The sequence below is a fragment of the Lagenorhynchus albirostris genome, chromosome 5, assembly GCF_949774975.1.
Source record: "Lagenorhynchus albirostris chromosome 5, mLagAlb1.1, whole genome shotgun sequence".
Classification (NCBI taxonomy): Eukaryota; Metazoa; Chordata; class Mammalia; order Artiodactyla; family Delphinidae; genus Lagenorhynchus; species Lagenorhynchus albirostris.
Genome location: NC_083099.1, coordinates 137,712,199 through 137,732,606, shown reverse-complemented (window position 1 = coordinate 137,732,606; position 20,408 = coordinate 137,712,199). Strand labels below are relative to the sequence as shown.

General features: G+C 43.0%; 1 protein-coding gene across 5 annotated transcripts in view; it reads right to left on the bottom strand.

The window, feature by feature from the left end:
- DYRK1A (dual specificity tyrosine phosphorylation regulated kinase 1A) overlaps positions 1–16,483 on the bottom strand; it is a 141,959-nt gene extending 125,476 nt beyond the window's left edge. For 3 of the 5 annotated variants that reach the window (XM_060150925.1, XM_060150929.1, XM_060150931.1), the window contains exon 1: positions 15,618–16,430. The gene's annotated coding sequence lies outside the window, so the exon portion shown is untranslated. Of the gene's footprint in view, positions 1–15,617; positions 16,431–16,466 lie in introns of those variants that run through there. The other 2 variants (XM_060150933.1, XM_060150926.1) reach the window with 2 other exon arrangements.
- Positions 16,484–20,408: the final 3,925 nt, after the last annotated feature.

Below are 20,408 nucleotides of genomic sequence, written 5' to 3'. Positions count from 1 at the left end.
TTGCAACTACTCTTAACTACACATCAAGCCAACTTCAGGTAGCAGTCACAATTGCTCTTTTTAAGCAAAACTCATGTACCAAGATGTCAACATTAACCACAATCTGACCCTGTGTTTTATTTGTATTTTTTATTGAGATACATTTGACATAAAATATTAGTTTTAGATGTACAACACAGTGATCTGACATTTGACCCTGCATATTGTAGCCATTTTTTAATAACCTTGTCTGCTAATTCCATTTTCTCTATCATTTCTGTTTCTCCTGAGTTTTCTCTTCTGTCTTCAAGCTCACTAATCTTCTCTTCTGCCATGTCTAATCTGCCATTAATGCCATCCTATATATTTTTCATTCCACACATTAGTTTTCACCTCTAAAAGTTTTATTTGGATCTTTTTATACCTTTCATAATTTCTAACTTTTTGAACATATGGAATACAGTAACTGCTTTCATGTCCTTGCCTGTTAGTTCTAACATGTCAGTTCTAGGTTGGTTTCAATTTACTGATATTCTAATCGTAAGTCACATTAACCTACGTCTTCACACATCTAGTAATTTTTGATTGGATGCTGGACATTTTACACTGTTGAGTGTTGGGTTTCTTTACGTTTCTTTAAAGAGTACTGGTCTTTGCAATGACTCGCAATTACATTACTTTCAAATTACAGGTGACCCTTGAACAACAGAGGGGTTAGAGATGCTGACCGCCCCACACAGTCAAATCTCCAAGTATAAATTCACAGCCAGTCATCCATATCTGCAGTTCTGCATCCATGGACTCAGCCAACCGCAAATCATGTAGTACTGCAGTACTGGAAAAGATCCACGTGTTAAGTGGACCTGCACAGTTCAAGCCATGTTGTTCAAGGGTCAATTGTAGTTTGCCCCTTTTAAGGCTTGTTTCTAAGATTTTTTTCAAACGGATCTAGAGTAACCTTTATTCTAGGACTAGTTTAGCCCCATTAAGACATGACCCTTTTGGATTCTCAATCAACGCAGCATATAATGAGATCTTTCTACTTTGGCTATCAAGTACTCAAATATTTTCCAGCCCTGGGTGAGCTCAGAAAATTGTTCTGCTTACAGCTTCCCAGTGGATTCCTTCCCCAGAAATGTTTCCTTCATAAAACTGTACCCTACACATGCACCACACATTGGCATTCAGTCAACATTTAAGGAGACCACTAAGAAGATTTATGGAACTCTTTCTCTGCCTAACTCCCTTCTTTCCAGAACTCTGCTCCTCAAATCAGAACCATTTTGGCCTCCCCCAACTCCAATCTTTCTTTCCTCAACTCACTGGCTTTTTTGGGGATCTCCTTCCCTGCACTGAGATCTGCCTCCAGGCAGAAAGGTGCACCATCACAGGACCTCCTCGTTTGTTTCCCATCTGTTAGGGATCGTGGTTCTGCACTGCCTATTGTTTAATATCTGAAAACAGTTGTTCCATGTATTTTGTCCAGTTTCCTAGCTGGAGGGTAAATTCAGAATGTTACTGCCCCATAGTCAAAAACAGAAGTCATGACTCCTGACAACAATTTTAAAGTAAATGTTTTTTTTTTATAAGATACAACTCCTAAACATACACACACACATCATTATCACATTATCCTGTCTTTATTTTTATCATGATATGTATCACTCTTGGTCAATTATGTTATTTGCTTTCTTGCTTATTCTACATTTCACAATAGAACGTAAGCTCTGTGAGTACAGGGATCTTACCTGCATTGTCACTCCTGTATCTCCAACACCTAGAACATATCCTGGACTAGAACAGGCACTCAAATTCAGCAAATTCATTAAATCAATAAGCAAAGTTGTTTTACGAGTATTTCACTTAATATATATTGTGAACTCTTCTATTTAGTAAATTCTAATCTGGATACAGGTAACCCTGACCACAGAGTTCCTTAGAATTGTCTATTGTCATAATTAGTATCATCTGAGTAAAGGTTCTTGGTTGCAAACAAAAGAAACTAACTCTACCTTTGTTGAAACTGTAAAGGAAGTTATTAAAGTGTATTAGGCAACTCACAGAAAACCCCAGGAGGGCCAGGCTGGAAGGCTACATAACCAAGAACACCGAAAATTCAAACCACAGATCTGGTCCGGTGGAGACAACACAGGATTTGGTCCCTGTGATTTGTAGAGATACCACTGACCCCGGAACTAAATGCTACAACTGGATCTGTCACTGACTGCCTCCAGAAGAGCCGCAGCTGCCATCCCCCTTGCACTGCAGAACACAGACTCTGCAAAGTGCCTGCTTCTGCAAATCACTGGCTTCTGAGGTAGTGGAATGGAGGTCCCAGGTCATATGATTGCATCCTAACCCCCCAAAAATGCAGAGAAAGTGAGCAACTGGCTTTCGTAATGGAAGATGTCTACCACCCACCAAGATTCTTAAGGGAAAGAATTCCCCAAACATAGAAAGCGATTAGATGTTCTGGTTAATTATCTGAAAGACTAATGAACCAGTAGCACAAAGCATCAATCCCAGCATACCAGAACTTTTATCTATTTCTTCAATTAATGGGTTATAGAAGCTCTATGCTCCTTTTTCTTTTCTATCTCAATGTTTAACTTTAGGGCCCATAACTGTTCACTGGGTTTTTTATTACCTGGAAGCAGCATAAGCAATCTACTATGATTAACCTTAAGCAAATTTACTTCGCTGCATCTCAGTTTTCTAACTTATAAACAGATACTATCCACCACCTTCTAGGGCTGCTGATAATATTAAAATAACTAATAATGAATATGTAGAGTCTGACCCATAGCAGGCAATCAATACTAGCATTATTTAATAATGCTACCATTATTAAATAGTTTATTTTTTAATAAGAGAAACTCACTGATTTACATGAACATCTTTTTTTAAAAAAAATCTGCCAGTGCCAACAAGCTGAAGATCCAAGTTTCTACTTTACATTGGTATTATAAACGTTATCCCCCTTAGCCCCTTTGTTATCAGAAATGAAGCAACAATATAGTCTAACATGTTGCCACCAGAACTAAGTTCAAGGAATACATAAATAGATGGACAAATGGATAGCTGGATGATGGAAGCATCAAGCCAAGTTTCCTTTAGAGTTCTCTACAGTGAACTCTAACCATACTGAAGAGCTTCATGACCATGAATGGGACCATGTATGTCCATCTAACTCACAACTACGTCCCAAGGGCCTGGCAAGGGGCCAGGCAAAGAGCCAAAACATAAAATCTGAATATTTGCTTTTCTAAATATTTACTACAGAAACTAGTCCCCGAGAAAGGTTTCAGAACTACTTTAAAACAAGTCCCTTTTAAGCTTTTAAAAAGATCATTCACCTGACAAGATCAAAAGCTTCAGTAATTTTCTAACTACAAGACTCAATTCTTTTGAAAATCCATCAACGAACTTTCCCTCAATCATTCTTCCTGTTCTGTTGTCCAAATGTGAAGAAAAAGTAAAGCCAAAACGCATCCAAACCACTTTCTTCACTTTTCTATCACTTTTTTTTTGGCTGCGTTGGGTCTTCGTTGCTGTGCAAGGGCTTTCTCTACTTGTGGCGAGTGGGGGCTACTCTTCATTGAGGCGCACGGGCTTCTCATTGCGGCGGCTTCTCTTGTTGTGGAGCATGCAGCCTCAGTAGTTGTGGCACGTGGGCTCAGCAGTTGTGGCTCGCGGGCTCTAGAGCACAGGCTCAGTAGTTGTGGTGCACAGGCTTAGGTGCTCTGCGGCAAGAGGGACCTTCCCGGATCAAGGATCAAACCCACGTCCCCTGCACTGGCAGGTGGATTCTTAACCACTGCACCACCAGGGAAGTCCCTTCTATCACTTTTTAAATGACGTCAAAGCTAGAGCTTATTTTAAATGTGAACCCGAGAGCTACTGCAAATGCTGGATTGACATTCCAGATATAATTGCTGAATGAACCTCACTTTGCTGGCTAAGAATCATAAAGAACATCCAGCCTGATTCCCTCCACAATTTAAAACCATTCCAAATGAAACTAAAAACTGTATCTATTTCAATAAACTAGTAAAATTATGTACTCCTTTAATAGAGAAGGCACAATCTTTCAACTCTGTTAATACCAACACTGAACTTCTAACAACTAGTAGGTATTTCAATATGCACTGATTAAATTAATCCATGAGTAAATAACTTGGTCTTTTTACTGGCTACATAGTTTTCCAAGCTTATTTTTAAAAAGACAGGATTCACCTTTCTTCTTCTTCTTCAAGGCTCCCATACTCCCTGTCCAACTCTTACTCCAAATGTACATTCCCCTTATGTAATCATTTGGTCCTTGAGACCAACTAGTAAAGACCAAAACGTAGTTCACTGATTCATTCAACAAATGTTTATTTGGTACTCACCATACGCCAAACACTTGCCAATCTCTTAGAATGCAAGGGGAAGCAAGACACCACTGCGCCTGCTCTCTGGAGGGTATTAATAAAACAAGCACTAAAAAAATTACCAACTGTGATAAGCACTGTGAAAGAAAAATACAGGGAGACATGAGATATTAAAAAAGAAGAGGTGACTAGGACAGGACTCTGCTTTCCCTGACAAAGTAATATCTGAACTGAAAATGAAGGAGGAAAAGAAGTTAACTAAAACAAAGAAGGGATGATGGCTGGCCCAGGAAGCAGACATGCAAAGACATGGGAGGCAGGACGGCTTAAGTCAGCTGGAGCCAGATCATCCAGGTAGGGGGTCCTATGACTAGTCTAGTCTTTCCCCTAGAAGTCACAATAAATCATTAAAGAGGTTTTTTTTTTTTTAAAGAACTGAGAATTCTTGTTCATCCATTTGTTCAAATCTCTCCTCCATTTCTATCCATTCTATTGAATTTTATTCCTTGACCTTCCCTATATGCCCACATCCTTTACTTCAGATGTCTGTATCTTTATCTCATTCAGCAAACAGCCTTCTTCCAAACATCTCCCATGAATCCTAAGACTTCTGTCTTCAATTTCTTCCCTTTGCATAGCTGACTCCAGTACTGCTGAGTAGCTGTGGGCCTTCAGGCCAATTCTTAGGTAAATTTACCTAGCATTACTGACATTTTGAACTGTACCACAGAACCACTATAAGGAAATTCAAAAATTGAAATTAGATTGCAAAATATGTTGAGATCCTAATCATTTTCTCACCATTGCTCTTTTGGAAAACTTTAATGAAACAGTCTTTTGTACCACAGTAAGGTCTCTCAAAAATAAATGTGTTTGGCTTGTGCTCCGCAACAAGAGAGGCCACGACAGTGAGAGGCCCGCGCACCGCGATGAACAGTGGCCCCCACTCGCCGCAACTACAGAAAGCCCTCGCTCAGAAACGAAGATGCAACACAGCCATAAGTAAATAAATAAATAAATAAATAAATAAAATGTGTTTGATGTAAAGGTGAAGTAAAACACACCACTGTGATGACAGCTGTTCTTTTTCAAGGAGAAACGATCAAATCAGAACAAATTTTTCAGCAGACAGTATCTGTCTTAAAGACAGCAGTCCTACTTATATCCAAATAAACTTTAACCTAAAATTAACTGTCAAAGGGACTCTTAAAAGGAGACAAAAATTTTGACCTTCAAAAGCAACATCAAACATTACTCAATTTCATAGCCTGTGTTCCCTTTAATGAAAATTCATGTATACTCTAGACTGAGTCCTTAAGCCTATTCTGGATTAGGAGCAGGCTATTAAAGATCCCCCGCTACAACTAACTTCCGTGATGGCACACACGGCGAGGGCTTTATTTCAGCATTGATTCCCAGGCCCTAGTGCCATGTTTGGCACTAGTAGGTACTCAGTAAATAGCTCTATCTGCCTCACAAGATAAATGCTTTTTAGATGATTGGTCTCCCAATAACGACATATGTGAAAATAAACAGAATATGGTATTTTTCAGGAAAATACTAAGACACTCAGAATAAATTAAACTCTCACATGTTTAACTACTCTATACTTTTCAAACCGTGAACTATGATACAACCTGTTCCTTTCCAGAATCACAGCTTCTAACACTGCCTTCTCCCACTGCCCCATTTTTTAGCTCATTTTTAATGGTGCTACAAATTACTTCCACCTGTCACTAATGTAAGGTTTGAGCTACAATAATAATTCTATCTTCTGTTCTTCCACAGTTCCTTCAGGACCTTACCAGGAAATATTCTCAACTGTCCCATGCAGCCAGTCATTCAACTCGTCATGGCCTTTACTATACTGCCACCAAAGCTGAATTCTCTCCTCTCTATCTCCAAAACCTGGGTCACGTTGCTATTTGAATCCAGAAATATTCACTTTGTTCTGTTGAAAATTAAGTAATTAGGAACTCAACATGTTCCAAACTTGGCTCTCCCTCTGTCTTGTTTTTCCCTCTCCTATTCCTCATGCCTGTACACCTAGAATGAGCCTTTCAAAACCTTCCTTCTTAGGCTGTCATCTCCCTAACCCATGGATCTGCCATCATCGCCCTGCTGAAAAACCTTCAATTGCCCCAAATTCAAATTCCTTTTAAGACCCATAACTCTCATTTCTCACTGCAATCGTTCCTATCCCTCCCCCAACATAACACACACACACGCTCTTAAACTCCAGGCACACCACCACAGGTGCCCATATGACTTCTTCCAGCCGACTGTCACTTCCCCAGGTTCTACTGCAAAAAGCCCATCCATTCTTCGAGACCAAGCTCCCATCCCTCCTCCTCCACAAGGCCTGCTCAGATGCCCAATCTGTCTGCCTTCCCCACGTTCTTCTAATTAGTTCTTTGTATGGCAATAGCTCTAATTGTTAGCAGCCATGGTCTTACCTGTGCTAATTTTGCCTGTATACACACAACTGTCTCAACACTAACAGCACAGGTCACCAAACCTTATTTACTTTTGTAGTCAAAGTTTCTACCGCCGTAATTCACATATCTTATACAGAGGACAGGCAAATGTTTCCTCAGCTGAAGAGGAACAAGAAGCCCCTTTTACAATTTATCAAAGCAGGTACAATTATAAGCATTTACAATTTATCAAAACAGTTTTTCATTCAACAGAATAAATACAGGAAAATCACAGAACAATTTTAACTAAACAACGAAGAATGAATACTTTGTTATTTAATGTACAAGACTTACAGTACAACTAAGATGCTCAAATTCACTCATAAAGAAATGCAAATTCAAACAATTAGACTTCACTGTTCACCTATTAAATTGACAAAGATTTAAAGCTTTGATAACACCAGTGTTGGTGAGATTTGGGAAACTATACACTCTCAGACACTGCTGATGAAGTACGAATTGGTGCTACTTTCTGGAAGACAATTTGGTAATACATATTCAAATGTGCACATACCTGGTGAACCAGCAATTTCCCTTATAAATATATACTCTCTGGCTAATGCTCACAGAAAAGTTACATGTACAAGGATGTACACTGCAGCATTGTTTAAAAATAGCAAAGATAGGGGAAAATAATTTAAATGCTTTTTAATGGAGACTGACTCAATTGTGCTGCATCCATAACATGGAATACTTCCCATCCGTTAAAAAAACAGGGAAACTCTACCACCTGATATGGGAATAGTTCTAAGATGATCAAGAAGCTTAAGTTGCAAAACTGTGTGTTCAGCATGATCCCATTTGCTTTTGATTTTAAGTACACAGAGTGGATACACACACACACACAATGTCACACTAAAAAAAAATCAGGATCGCACTAAATATACAGCTTTGTAACAGACGTGTATATACTAAATGTTTACATATACAGTTGTACATTTATATGTATAGAACATTTCTAGTAGGAAAAACTAAATAGCTATTACTTATGGAGCACAGGGGGTGGGGAGGTGACACCATTCTACCGGGCTGGATCTTTTTTTTTTTTTAATCGTGAGAATACATAACTTGTTGATTGTTAAGAACTAAAATTCTCTAGATCAAAATGATACCTTTTATGTCTGATATAAGACTGCTCAAATAGGAGCCCTAAAACGATGAAAAAACACTAAGAAAAAGAGAACACTCCTACTCCAATGACTCCGTATTCCATCAAGCCCAGTGGTCCTCAGCAAAATTACCCACAGTCCCATTACGGACACTCTTAGCAACAGAAGGCCAGCAAGTGCCAGTCTAATGCTACCAACCTCCGGCCACCAGAGAAGCCTCCGTGAACCCTTCCAGGACTGCACCACAAGCAGACATTTCTCAAACATGCCTTTGGTTTCCTTGGGCAAGGGCACATGTGCCCTATCCTTCCCTCCCCGTCCCAAAAAGCTCTCTTATTAGTGCAGGTGCTACTCTCCAATGTTTAAAATGACAGCCAGCTAAATGATAAAAATAAAGTGTTAGCCTGATAACAGATAAAGGATATTCCTCTGGGAATATTTCCACTTTAAATTAGGGAATCCAGCTCTTACCTTAATCTAAAGGAATGAATTCAACAGTGAGAACTGCAAGCAAACCAGAAGAAAAGGAAAGTAATAATTTGAGGACATGACCTCCCTTTGTTCCTTCTCAACATGCCAGGTCAAAACCTACCTGTCATCTACCCTAACGCTGGAGATACACTACCCTACTCACTACAGCACCGACACTAACTACACCTGAATTAAAACCTCAGTTTCCCACCTTTAAATACTATTTGACCAACTCAGGCTATTCTTCTAAGAGGCTAAGAAGACAGGTAAGTGAGCCAACCATTCACTACCAATGAGCTCACACATAAATAGCAACATATTTGAAAACAACAGATCTTCCTATAAAATCAAAAATGCAGGGCTTCCCTGGTGGCGCAGTGGTTGAGAGTCCGCCTGCCGATGTAGGGGACATAGGTTCGTGCCCCGGTCCTGGAAGATCCCACATGTCGCAGAGCAGCTGGGCCCGTGAGCCATGGCCGCTGAGCCTCCGCGTCCGGAGCCTGTGCTCCGCAACGGGAGAGGCCACAACAGTGAGAGGCCCGCGTACCGCCAAAAAAAAAAAAAAAAATGCAGTTGTACTCTATTCTCTGTCCCCTCTTCTGTAGAAAGAACAAAGAACCCCCAGACCTGCTTATTCTGAGGCACTGGTTAAGTCATTTATTTTCTCTGCATCCCTTTCCTTCTCTAAAATGAGAAATGAACTACGTCTATGTTTCTCAAAATGTTTCTACTGCATCAGGATTACCTGGAGTCCAAATTAAGAAAGGGGATTCTAGAGTGTCACCCATACCTACAGAAAGAGAAGTATCGGAGCTTGGGAATCCCACAACTTTGACAAGTTCTCCTGAAAACTGTTTGAGACCCATTAGTTCCTCAGGTCTCTACTTGACCTAATTATACGCTAGTTCAAAGAATCCTAGACCTTCCTCTTTTGTCAAACCCATGAAATAAAGAGGAAGATACTGGACAGTAAATGTTTAAATATCACTGCTATCATCCTCCTTGCAACTTCAGTGATTCAAACATTTACTGAAAACCTAACAAGATATTGCGATACTGAATCACAATATCCTAGTATTGCTTGCTGAGGATATGCGCACAAATACATACAAAACGGTCAAGGGGACTGCTAAAACTAAATCCAAGAGCTTAGATTTCAAATACTGTTTACATATAATAGTCAAAGCAATCAAGAATCATGTTTCTATCAGAAAACACCATAGTAAAATAATGTGACCCAAAATTCCTTCATTACTAGAAGTTTAGTTACATTTTTTCTAATCTGACTACATATGTATATACTCTATATACTATGTACTGATAGTCTATTTCAATTTGTACACCATAGTTCAAAAGAGTAATTTGCTCAAAAGAGCAAATATGGAATATAAACTTATTAATTAGTGCAATAAGTTGTCTTTTCAAAGTTCATTTCTGTAAGTTTCTTCCAAAACATTTCAAAGTGTGACAGGCAATGTTTCATAATCCCCCCACCCCCCGATTCTCTTCTTTCAGTGGAAACAGATTTTCAGCCAAACAGCTACCTACTGAAGACCACATATCCCAGCCTCCTTTGCAGCTACATGTGGCCACCTAAGTTCTGACCAATGGGTGTGAACAAAAGTCACATATGCAACTTCCAGGTTTGTCTTTAAAGAGGGGATGTCCTCTCCCCACATCCTGCTCCTGGACTGTGAATGTGGTGAGCAACTGTCTTGAACTATACAGGAAATGGTGTCCCCTTAAGCATAGAAAAACAAGACAGAAGGAACCAAGGTCCCCTATATCTTGGAGCCACCACAATCAGCCTTAGGCTACTTATATGAGAGAGAAGTAAACTCCTTGTTTAAGCCACTGTATTTAGTCAGAACATAGGTCCAATCTTGTGTTCCAACTAATGCATATAGAAAGATTAAGTTACTAATAAATATTACATAACAGCTACTTACCAGCTCAGTAAAGCTGAAACTCTAATTATAAATTCTTGGGTAATCTCACTACTGAAATTATTGCTACTGTACCAACTTACATTTTACGCTTTTTGCGGAACACCTCATTACAGTATCTCATTTCACATTCTCAAAATCCTGGGCAAGGCAGCGGGTGCTCTGCACATCTGGATACAGGACACTAAAGCTCAGAAGCTAGTTTGCCCAAGGTTGCAGAACTAAGGAATGGTGCTCAGGCAGAATGTGGCACACAGGTTCCTCATTCCATCATTCCATGTACATGCACATTTAGCTACACCTGTTATGTGCCAGGCATTGGGGTTACAGAATTATTCCTGTCCAGATGGACCTTACAGTTTAGTGGAGAGAGGAAGAGACATACAATAAATGAGTACGTGTACTTACGCGTACATATGAATAACTGTATAGCAACATTTAGTGACGGCTGTCAAAAAAAGCAGAGTCTGTAATAATGCATGGCCAAGGAATCTCACTTAGACTGGAGTTTGGGGGAAGGCCTCTGAAAAAGTAGAATTTATGCTGAGACCATAAAGATGAGTATCAATGAAGAAGAGGAAAGAGGGAGAAAGCTATTAAGAAATGTATGTGTGCTATCTCAGTCTTCACAAGAACCCCATGGTAAGTATCATCAACCCCATTTTACAGATGAAAAAACTGATACTTAGCAAAATCACTGTGCCTTAAGTCCACACTGCCAGTGAGTGGCAGGACCTGTTGAGATTCCAGACCTGCCTGACTCAGGAGGCTCTGCCTGGCACCATCTCACAGGCCAATACTCTCTCCACAGTTATCATGCTTCCTCAGCTGCTATCTCTAACTTGCTATCAAGCAGATTTTGGATAGATGTCACAATTTGAGCATCTTCTTACCCAAATGCATGTGCTAAACTGCCAACCTTAACCACAAATACCCATAAAACTTAAAAAAATAATAAACTCTTTCCAGTCGAAATTTTATATACTTAGAGAAATAAGGGGATTATTTAATGAACAGGTATGTTATTTAAAATAGAGGTGATGCTGAAACCAGTTTCATTCCATGTTAAACCAGTTCACTAAGCCCCTCTCCACAAAATCAATTTGAACAAGCAATCCAATTATGGGGAGATAAAACTGAAAATAATTCATCAAGAGTAAAGATACATTTTAAACTATTATGCACTATGTATCAGATATGGGCACACGTCCATCAAACAAACAAAACTTTAACAGTATTACAAACTTTTAAAAGTCACCTTCTAGAAGAGAGGATACATAGCTCTGGGAGAAGAATCAATTGCTGAAAAGCCAAAATGGTTCTGTATTAGCAAAAAGTATGCCTACAAGGAACCACATTATCTTAGATGTTCAATGTACCATAAGTTATCTCCAATAAAGAATTTTAAATTGTTATACAACTCTGGAAGTAGGATTTCAAAGCAAAACCAAAACTTTTTAAAAACATTTAGTTGGTTTATACAATGCAATATTTCCAAGTCATTTTGTTTTCATATACCAAAAAATGAAACTAAGGCTGCCTGTAGCCACTAGGTTAGGAAACAAGACTTGTCTCTTGCCTAATTAGAGCCTTAAATTAATTACTTTAGTCATGTGAAGTCAACATTTCACTTTCACATAACCAATGGTAAACTTTACAGCTCTAGCTTAACATTATAGCATTGACATAAGGCAAGATTTCAAATGATTTCTTTATTTAGAGGCAACTGGGGAGAAATTTTAAGTAATTTAAAATAATTTGATGATTTTTCCAAGTAATTAACCACAAATTTTAACCCCTTCCCCCAAAATTTTTAAACCAAAACTGTGCACGCCTTGGGTTATGAATTACTATAATTTCTCTAGCCATCAAAACGTTGCCCATTGTCAAAATGATATATGGTAAGAAGTCCTTCCAAAAGCATAACCACTATATATACATGTAAGGTGCTCACACGAAAGTAATAAAGTCATGCATTTCACCTTACAGGGCAAAGTATGATAGCGTCAAGTTTCAGGTGATCATGTTTGATAGCTTCAAGTAATATCTTTACTTCTAAACAGAAAATACACACAAGTATCTGGAGGTAAAACCACCCAAAAACTCAACAGAAAATAGTGATTCTTAACTCACAGTTTAAATTTACTGATAGTAATACAACAAAATTCTAAGACTACTAAAATTTTGGGAGAGAAAAATCAAGTTCTTTATAAAGACTCTGGAAGTTTTGGGGTTCTGCTGGGTTGAGATAAAGTTTTTCTGGGGGGGGATAAAAAGAGAAACTGCTTGCGGGTGGGGGTGGGTGTGTAGGAAATGTGAAAGTTCTTTGAGACAAGGGAAAAGTGAATGTTAAAGCAAAGAAAATTTGGCACACACCTTACCACAAATAAAGTCACAAATGAAGCCCCCTCTTCTATTAAGCTTATTTTTAAGATCACGTAGAAGGCAATTAATTCCCTTCTCACTCATAATAAAGTTACTTCTATTCAAGTTTTCTCCCCATGACTAGATAGTTGCCAAGCATAAACATGCATGTGAAAACATCCCTGGGCATTCTAAACTTCTAACCTTTTTTTTGTTTCGTTTTCAAGTAGTACCCAAGATTCAATACAAATTAGCATCTTCTTTCTTTACATAGTTTCAAAACAAAACATATGCCAAAGGTCACTCTCACCACGTATTATAACAAGTTATCTTAAATTTGGTTTCATGGGGATTTGTAGCTCTACAAAAACCTATGTAAATTCTTTAAATACCAGTTGTTGCACTTACCACACTCCCCACCACAACATCTCTAAGTCATACACACAAAAAAATCTCCATAAATGAAACTAAGGGGCAGACATCAGACAATATTCTAGAGGAAAAAAATTCTAAGGCAGGGGTTTTTTTAACATCTACATTCCCAAACAAGACACTGCATTACAATGGAACATCTTCATTTGTTTTGAATGTTAGTGCTCTTAAAAGAGGCTGGATTAACTCAATTTTTGAATCCCTAGGACACAGTAACTATGTATGTTTGTAAGTTTCCATTGAATTCCACCAAAAAGTCTTTAAAAGAAATGTAAGAAACGATCTTAAACCTAAATTCCATATTCCAAACAAAAACAAGATCTCACTAGATCACTTAGTCCATCTCCCACCCCTACCAATAAGGACCATCCACTCACTTAATTCTATTCAAATCCATAATCTTTTTTAGATTTCAAAGGAGTGAGTCTTCACCTTACAGACACAGGAGTGACCCTTCCTTTCAGGATAATTAACTTCGGAGCTCACGCTTCTTATGAACTTTTTATACTCAGTTTTACATTACAACTTGCTGTAGACATTGACAGGACTCAACTTTTTGGCAAGGTCTGAAGTCTAAATGAATTTGGACAGCCACCATAAACATCACTGCTACTCCAAGGCAAATCCTCCAAAAGCGCTGGGTGTACACTTTAAGTGTAAGTCACATGTATACTAAAAATCTTAATCTAACGGAGTGAACTTTTTTCATAACTGCAGTCTCTTTGAAATGATCTTCCGTTTAAAATCTTAGCACCTGAAATTTTAATTCTCTTTCCACATTTATACTCTAGCTGAAAAAAAATTCTCGTAACTTATCAAGATATAAGAAGTTTACAAAACAAAAGCTAAAGGTAATTCCACTGAATTATGAAAACGCCCCCAAAATATTAAATATATCCATTCTTAAATACTTTGTATATGTAAAGTGTAAGGGATCACAGCGAAAATCTTAAGTGTTCAAAGATAAAAAGTAACTAAAAATAACTTTGCACAAAACTTTCTTATGACTCATCAATACTTACATGACTATAATTAAATTTAAGTGTGAACAAAACGCACTGAAGAATATTTTTTAATTCCTTCCATTCAAAAATTGTCTACGTAGTTTGACTGGGAGCGGTGGGGGGGGGCCGGGGGGGCAGAAGCTGACTAGTTTCATTCAGAGGCCCTCACCTCAACCTTTCCTTTCCGCTTCCGCAAACCACAAAGTTAATTCCATGCAAAACACTATACGTGGACAGAAGCTCTAGGTTAGAATCCTGAGTCATTACACACAGATCGCTCCAAAATTTGCCAATATTTACAATAATGAGTTATACCCTAGTGATTAAGAGCCCAGGCTGGCTACAGACTCCTGGTCCCAGCTGTATGACCTTGGATGAGTCATCGCTCAGTTTCCTCATCTGTGAAATGGGTAACAGTTCCTACCGGGAGGATAAGCGACTTAATACACATAAGACCCTGAAGAAAAGTGCCTGGCACTATTCGTCCTAATCTTTAAATCAGTGTGAAAACAATGTTATAAGATGTATTTTCTAACAACTTGGGCGGAATTCAAGAACCAAATGGTGCTGGCATTCAAGTACTGCACCTCGATTACAAGATTCACATCATCCAAGGGTTGGACGACAGGCACAGAGAAGTGGTCAGAGTCACTCACTCACTAATTCTGCCATTTTTTAACTATTTCGGACCCGGGAGGGGCCTTTCGCTAAGTGTGAAGCTATTCAGCAGCTCCGGTGTCTCTAAACGAGAGTGGGTCTGTGCCTATTAACAGACTTGTGAAGTTCCGTTGCAATACCCAGGTATCAATTATAATTTACGCATCCTCAGCCACCAATTCCTCCCGCTGCTAAACAAGTCATCAATCCACCTCGAGTGGCCGGCCTCACTTGCACTCACTGCACAACTTCGGAGCATGCCGAGTGCCCTGGCTCCAGCACACACCCCAAAAGGGCCGCGCAGGGACCGGACTCGCGACCTTCCCCGGCGCCTAGCCCGGCAGCCAGCCCCATTTTCTTAACCCGCGCATTGTCCTTGCGGAGAACCCCGGCCGTTCCCACACTGGTGGGGACCAAGAGGAGGGACGAGGGAGGAGCTGGGGGAAGAAGATGAGGAGGAAGAGGAGGAGGAGGAAGACAACCTCCTCCCCTTCGCTCGGGCGACCAGTGAAGGTCTGGCGCTTTCTCCGGCCCCCAGGCCCCGGCTCCCGGGAGCTCCCGGGAGGCCGCGGCCCCATCTCCCACCCTCCGCAACTTTCCCTCCGCTCGCACCCGCCTCTCCTCCGGGACCGGGCCTGTCGGGCTCCCTCCCCCGGCGGCCGGCCCCGGGCCGCGGCGCCTCCTCCTAAAATGGCAGGTCCCTCCCTCCGCCCGGCCGGCCTCGGCACGGGCCCGGTTGCAGGCCGCGGGGGGAGCCGGGCGCCGGGCCGGGCGGGGCCGCGGCCGGGCCGGGCCGGACACTCACCGGGACGATGGCGGGGCGCTCGCGCCGTTCCCTCCGGTGAGTCTCTGCCTCGGGCTCTCGCCGCTGCGCTCTCGCCGCGGCCTCCGCAGCCAGCGCCGCCCCGGCCTCCTCTCTCCGCCCCCGGCGCTCCCGGCTCCGCGGCCGAGCCGCAGCCTCCTCAGTCTCTCTCCGGCTCGCGGTTCCAGCGGCGCCCGGGGCCGGGGAGGCGATAGCACCCTCCCCGGCAAATACCGCAGTCCCCGGACCCCGACTCCCGGCGGCGGGGCCGCGAGGCCCGGCCCGGCGCGGAGGGCGGCGGCGGCGAGGCCGGGCGCCGAGTCGCGGCCGCTGCCGGTGGCTTCTTCCCGAGGAGGATTTTGTAAATCTCACAAAATGGCGCGCGCTCCAAACCTGCGCAGCGAGAAGCGCCGGGGCCCGAGCGGCGGCGGCGGCGGCGGCGGCGGCTCCTCCGCCAGGAGAGCCCGAACCGCCCGCCCCCGAGTCCCCGCACAGACAGACAGACACTCACACACACTCACACACACACGCACGCACACTCGTCCTCGCACACGCTCACTCACATACACACTCTCTCACACTCACACCGGTCCCGCCCGCTCGCCGGCGGCGGCAGCGGCACCAACAGCAGCAGCAGGAACAGCAGCAGAAGCGGCGGCGGCGGCGGCGCCCGCACCCCCCGCTCGGGGTGTCCGCTCCCTGAGCCCGTCCCGGGCCGCGATCAGCAGCAGCGACGGCAGCAGTCTCCCCGGATCCCCCCGCCGCTCTTGCCGCCGCCACCCCCGCCTCACTCCAATGGGGCTTTTTATTATTATTCGGGCGGGAAGCGAAAGGGTTTAAAAAAAAACCAACCAACAAAATGGCGACGGACCGACCCGGTCGCTATAGCAACTGTCAATCAAAACGCAAAACCCCGGCTGACGTGCTGACGTCCTCCTCCCGCCCCCCGGCCCCAAGCCGGCGGGCGGGGCCTGTTGCTCGGGCAACGGCAGATTCCGTTCCCTCCTTTCCCTCTCCCCCTCCGTCCCCAACCAACCACCCAACCCCCTCAGGTCACGTGAAGGATAAATTCGGAGTTCGGGCCCGCTACGAGTGTCAGAGGAGGGCGCGTGATTCGCTCGGGGGAGGGGAGAAGAGGGGGATGGCCGGGCCGAGGTAGGGAAGGGGAAGAGGAAGGGGGGCGAGGCGGCGGCCCGGCCTGTGCGCGAGCGCCCGCCTCTTCCCCGGCCGCCCAGCCGCGCCCCGCCCCGCTCCCGCCGCGCCCGCCGCGCCCGCGCCGACTGCAGCCCGCAGAGCGCGCGCGGGCCCCGCGCCACCGCCCTCGCAGCCCAGCGCTTCCGCGTCGTGCGCCCGCAGCCCCGCCCGCTCCGGGGGGAGGGGGGCTGGACTCTGAGGCCACGCGGGGACCCGGGGAACCCACCCCTCGCGCGCCCGGGCCGGGGGTTCTCACCTTCATCCCCGGGGAGCGCGCCAGCCGCGCACGTCCGCGGATTTAAGCTGTTCTTCGAAGGGCTCGCGTGCCCCCCTCGCCGGAAAATGCCCACGGAGGCTGCGGCGGGGGGTGGGGAAGAGGCCGCCTCCGCGTTTCAGACATCTCAGGAATTCCGGACGCTTCGCCCGTATTCACGATGCCCCTGCGGCTGACACCTTGATTAAATCCTGTCGCTCGGTCTTTGAGGCGGCCAATGCAAGCGTACAGAAATTATGGACGGAGCCATCATAAAAACTTTAGGCTGTGCAGGCTCTCCCAGGCATTCCCACGGATTTCAACCCCCCCTCCCGCCTTTCCGGGCACAGCCTTCCTTCCCCGTCGGAATTCCCCGAAAATTAATCGTCTTAAGCTGTTACTGTATCTTTGTCCAACTCCCTGATTTCCTTTTTCATGTATTGTCTCAGTTTCCAGATTCTAGATCCGCCCACAATTTATTAATATTCTGGCCTTGGTTTATCTTTGTTTTATCTAGACCTTCTGCCTGACTAAATATTGCGAGGTGTGCTCCCCAGGCATTAAAACCTAGGTATGCTAGTAGCCCTGCTGTGCTGGCTACTGTGTAATTAGTAGACAGCCACTGTCTGAAATTATATTTTGTACCAGTCTAGTAAAATGGCATTTAATATTATGGTAAAAAGGATATTATAGATATTATTTTACTCTTATTCACCAGTTTATGGATTTATTTCTAAGCTTGTTTTTGCAATCTTATGATAATGTTCATATCAATTTTTTCTGAAGCTTAAACCGTTCATAAGTACAGTGGCTGCAGATACAATCTTACAGGTGTAAAGAAAAACAACCCCATGGCCTGTATGGGAGAACAATCTAAAAAAAGAGCGGATGTATGTGTATGTCTAACCGATTCACTTTGCTGTACACCTGAAACTAACACAACATTGTAAATCAACTATACTCCAGTAAATAAAATGTTTTTAATCTTTTAGTACAAATCAAAAGGAAAAACAACCCCGTTATAAATACTGGTCTCTATCCTGTGTGACTGGAGAAAAGACACTTGAGTTTTTCCAACAAATGTTTCCCTCCTACAGTTATCAGAACCTTGATATACTAAGGCAACCATTCAAATTAGCACAGGCCATGAAAGAAACCAGACTAAACTTAAGATAAGTTAGGCAAAAAGTAGGCAAATAACTTACTTCAGACTGATTCTCATGGTATCAAAAGTTGCCATGACTATCAAAAGTTCTTTTAGAGTGCCGACTTTTTCAAAATTAGTAATGCAGTTAAAGTCCACATTCAACTTGATTGTTTTGAAGGAAGTGGTGAAGAGTGTCCCTATTGAGGGTGAGAGATTGCAATCTTGACTCTGCCCAAACTTACACTTCCACCTATACAACCAACTCCTTCCTCCCTCCTGCTTCTCTTCTCCCTGCTCCCACCGCCAAACCCACCCCCATCCACCACAGTTTCACTTCTATCAGGACACTTAAGCATCTGCAACCTTTAACACTAAATTAAATTTGACTCAATTTTTTATTGCTGGTGGGACTTCCCTGGTGGCACAGTGGTTAAGAATCCGCCTGCCAATGCAGAGAACATGGGTTTGTACCCTGATCCGGGAAGATCCCACATGCTGCAGAGCAACTAAGCCTGCGAGCCACAACTACTGAGCCCGTGAGCCACAACTGCTGAAGCTCGTGCTCTGCAACAAGAGAAGCCACCGCAATGAGAAGCCCGTGCACCACAATGAAGAGTAGCCCCCGCTCACCGCAACCAGAGAAAGCCTTTGTGCAGCAATGAAGACCCAACGCAGCCAAAAATAAAAACAAATAAATTTATTTTTTAAAAATGTTTATTGCTGGTAATGAAGGAAACTTGCATAAGTAGTCTTCTAGATAACCTGAAAAGAATATGACAGTGTCTCAAGAAATGTGCCCTTGTCTTCAGTCAAGTCCACCTAGAAGGTTATCAGGGTGAAGCAGAATCTTGAGCTTATAATCATGCAGTAATAGCAGGCATTGCTGGTCTTCATATCAAGAAGGCTGCACCCTTTCTCCCCTCCACCCCACCGCCACCACCATCCCTCCTCCCAGTATGACAGCCTTAAACAACGTTGATCAATAAACTGTCATGTCCAGGTTGGAATGCCGTAAAATGGTTTTATACAGGCTTCATCTAAAAAGTAACCTGTGAATTATGCTGATCCCAAACACGTGAACACATGTAGGCAGGAAGGACCCTGGTACAGATGCCAGTTTAGTCTTGACCAGGTTCAGTGATTAAATCCTTGCTCTCATCTGAGAATCTTCCCATCAGGTCCACAGACAGATGTATTACAAATATATCTAGTCATAGAAATTAACATCTACAAGCAAAGACCCCCAAATCACAGATGGTTACAGCCTGCACATACCCAGCACATTCTAGGGTATCTCTAAACCTCAGCAACATTACCTCCCCATTATACCAGTGAGAAATCAAGTCCTGAATAATTAAATAACTTTCCCAAGGTCAGACCACCAGTAAGTGGTAAAGCCAAGATTTAAACTCATGTGTAATTGCAAAGCCTATGTTCTTTCCACCATACCAAAATGATGCAAGATTATTTGGAGAGCGGGTTTTTACAGAGGTAATCAAGATAAGGTCATTGGAGTGAGCCGTAATCCAATGACTGGTGTCCTTATAAAAAGGTAAAATTTGAACACACAGACACACACAGGGAAGATGATGTGAAGACACAGGGAGAACTCCACGTACACCTGAGGCTGCCAGAAACTGGTAGAGAGGCTTGGAACAAGATTCCGTTTTGGAGTTCTACCCTCCAGAACTGTGAGACAATACATTTCTGTTGTCAAAGCCACCTGGTTGGTGGTACTTTGTTATGGCAGTCCCGGCAGACTGATACACCGATCTAAGTCAAGATGCCAGGGGTTTTCTTGCTGGTTTCCAAATCTGCTCATGACCACTCTTGGTGGTGTACCATACTAAGCCCAAAAGTTCAGCAGTTGGAACCCCACTGGGAGTTGTAACCCAAACATTCCAAGGATAAACAAGCTAACCAAAAATCCTATCTTTGCGCCTCATACCAGGTGACAAGGTGCACAATTTACAATTCATGCCTGGACAGTGGTGAGGACACCCTTGCTCTTCTCACAGACTTCTGAGTGAAAGTTCTTGATTGTTCCCTCATACAAGCTTTATTGTTTGTTCTGATTTTATAAGTAATTCATGTATATCAAACAGATTTTAAAAAAACAAACTAAATTAAAACAAGAGAGGGGGCTTCCCTGGTGGTGCAGTAGTTGAGAGTCTGCCTGCCGATGCAGGGGACACGGGTT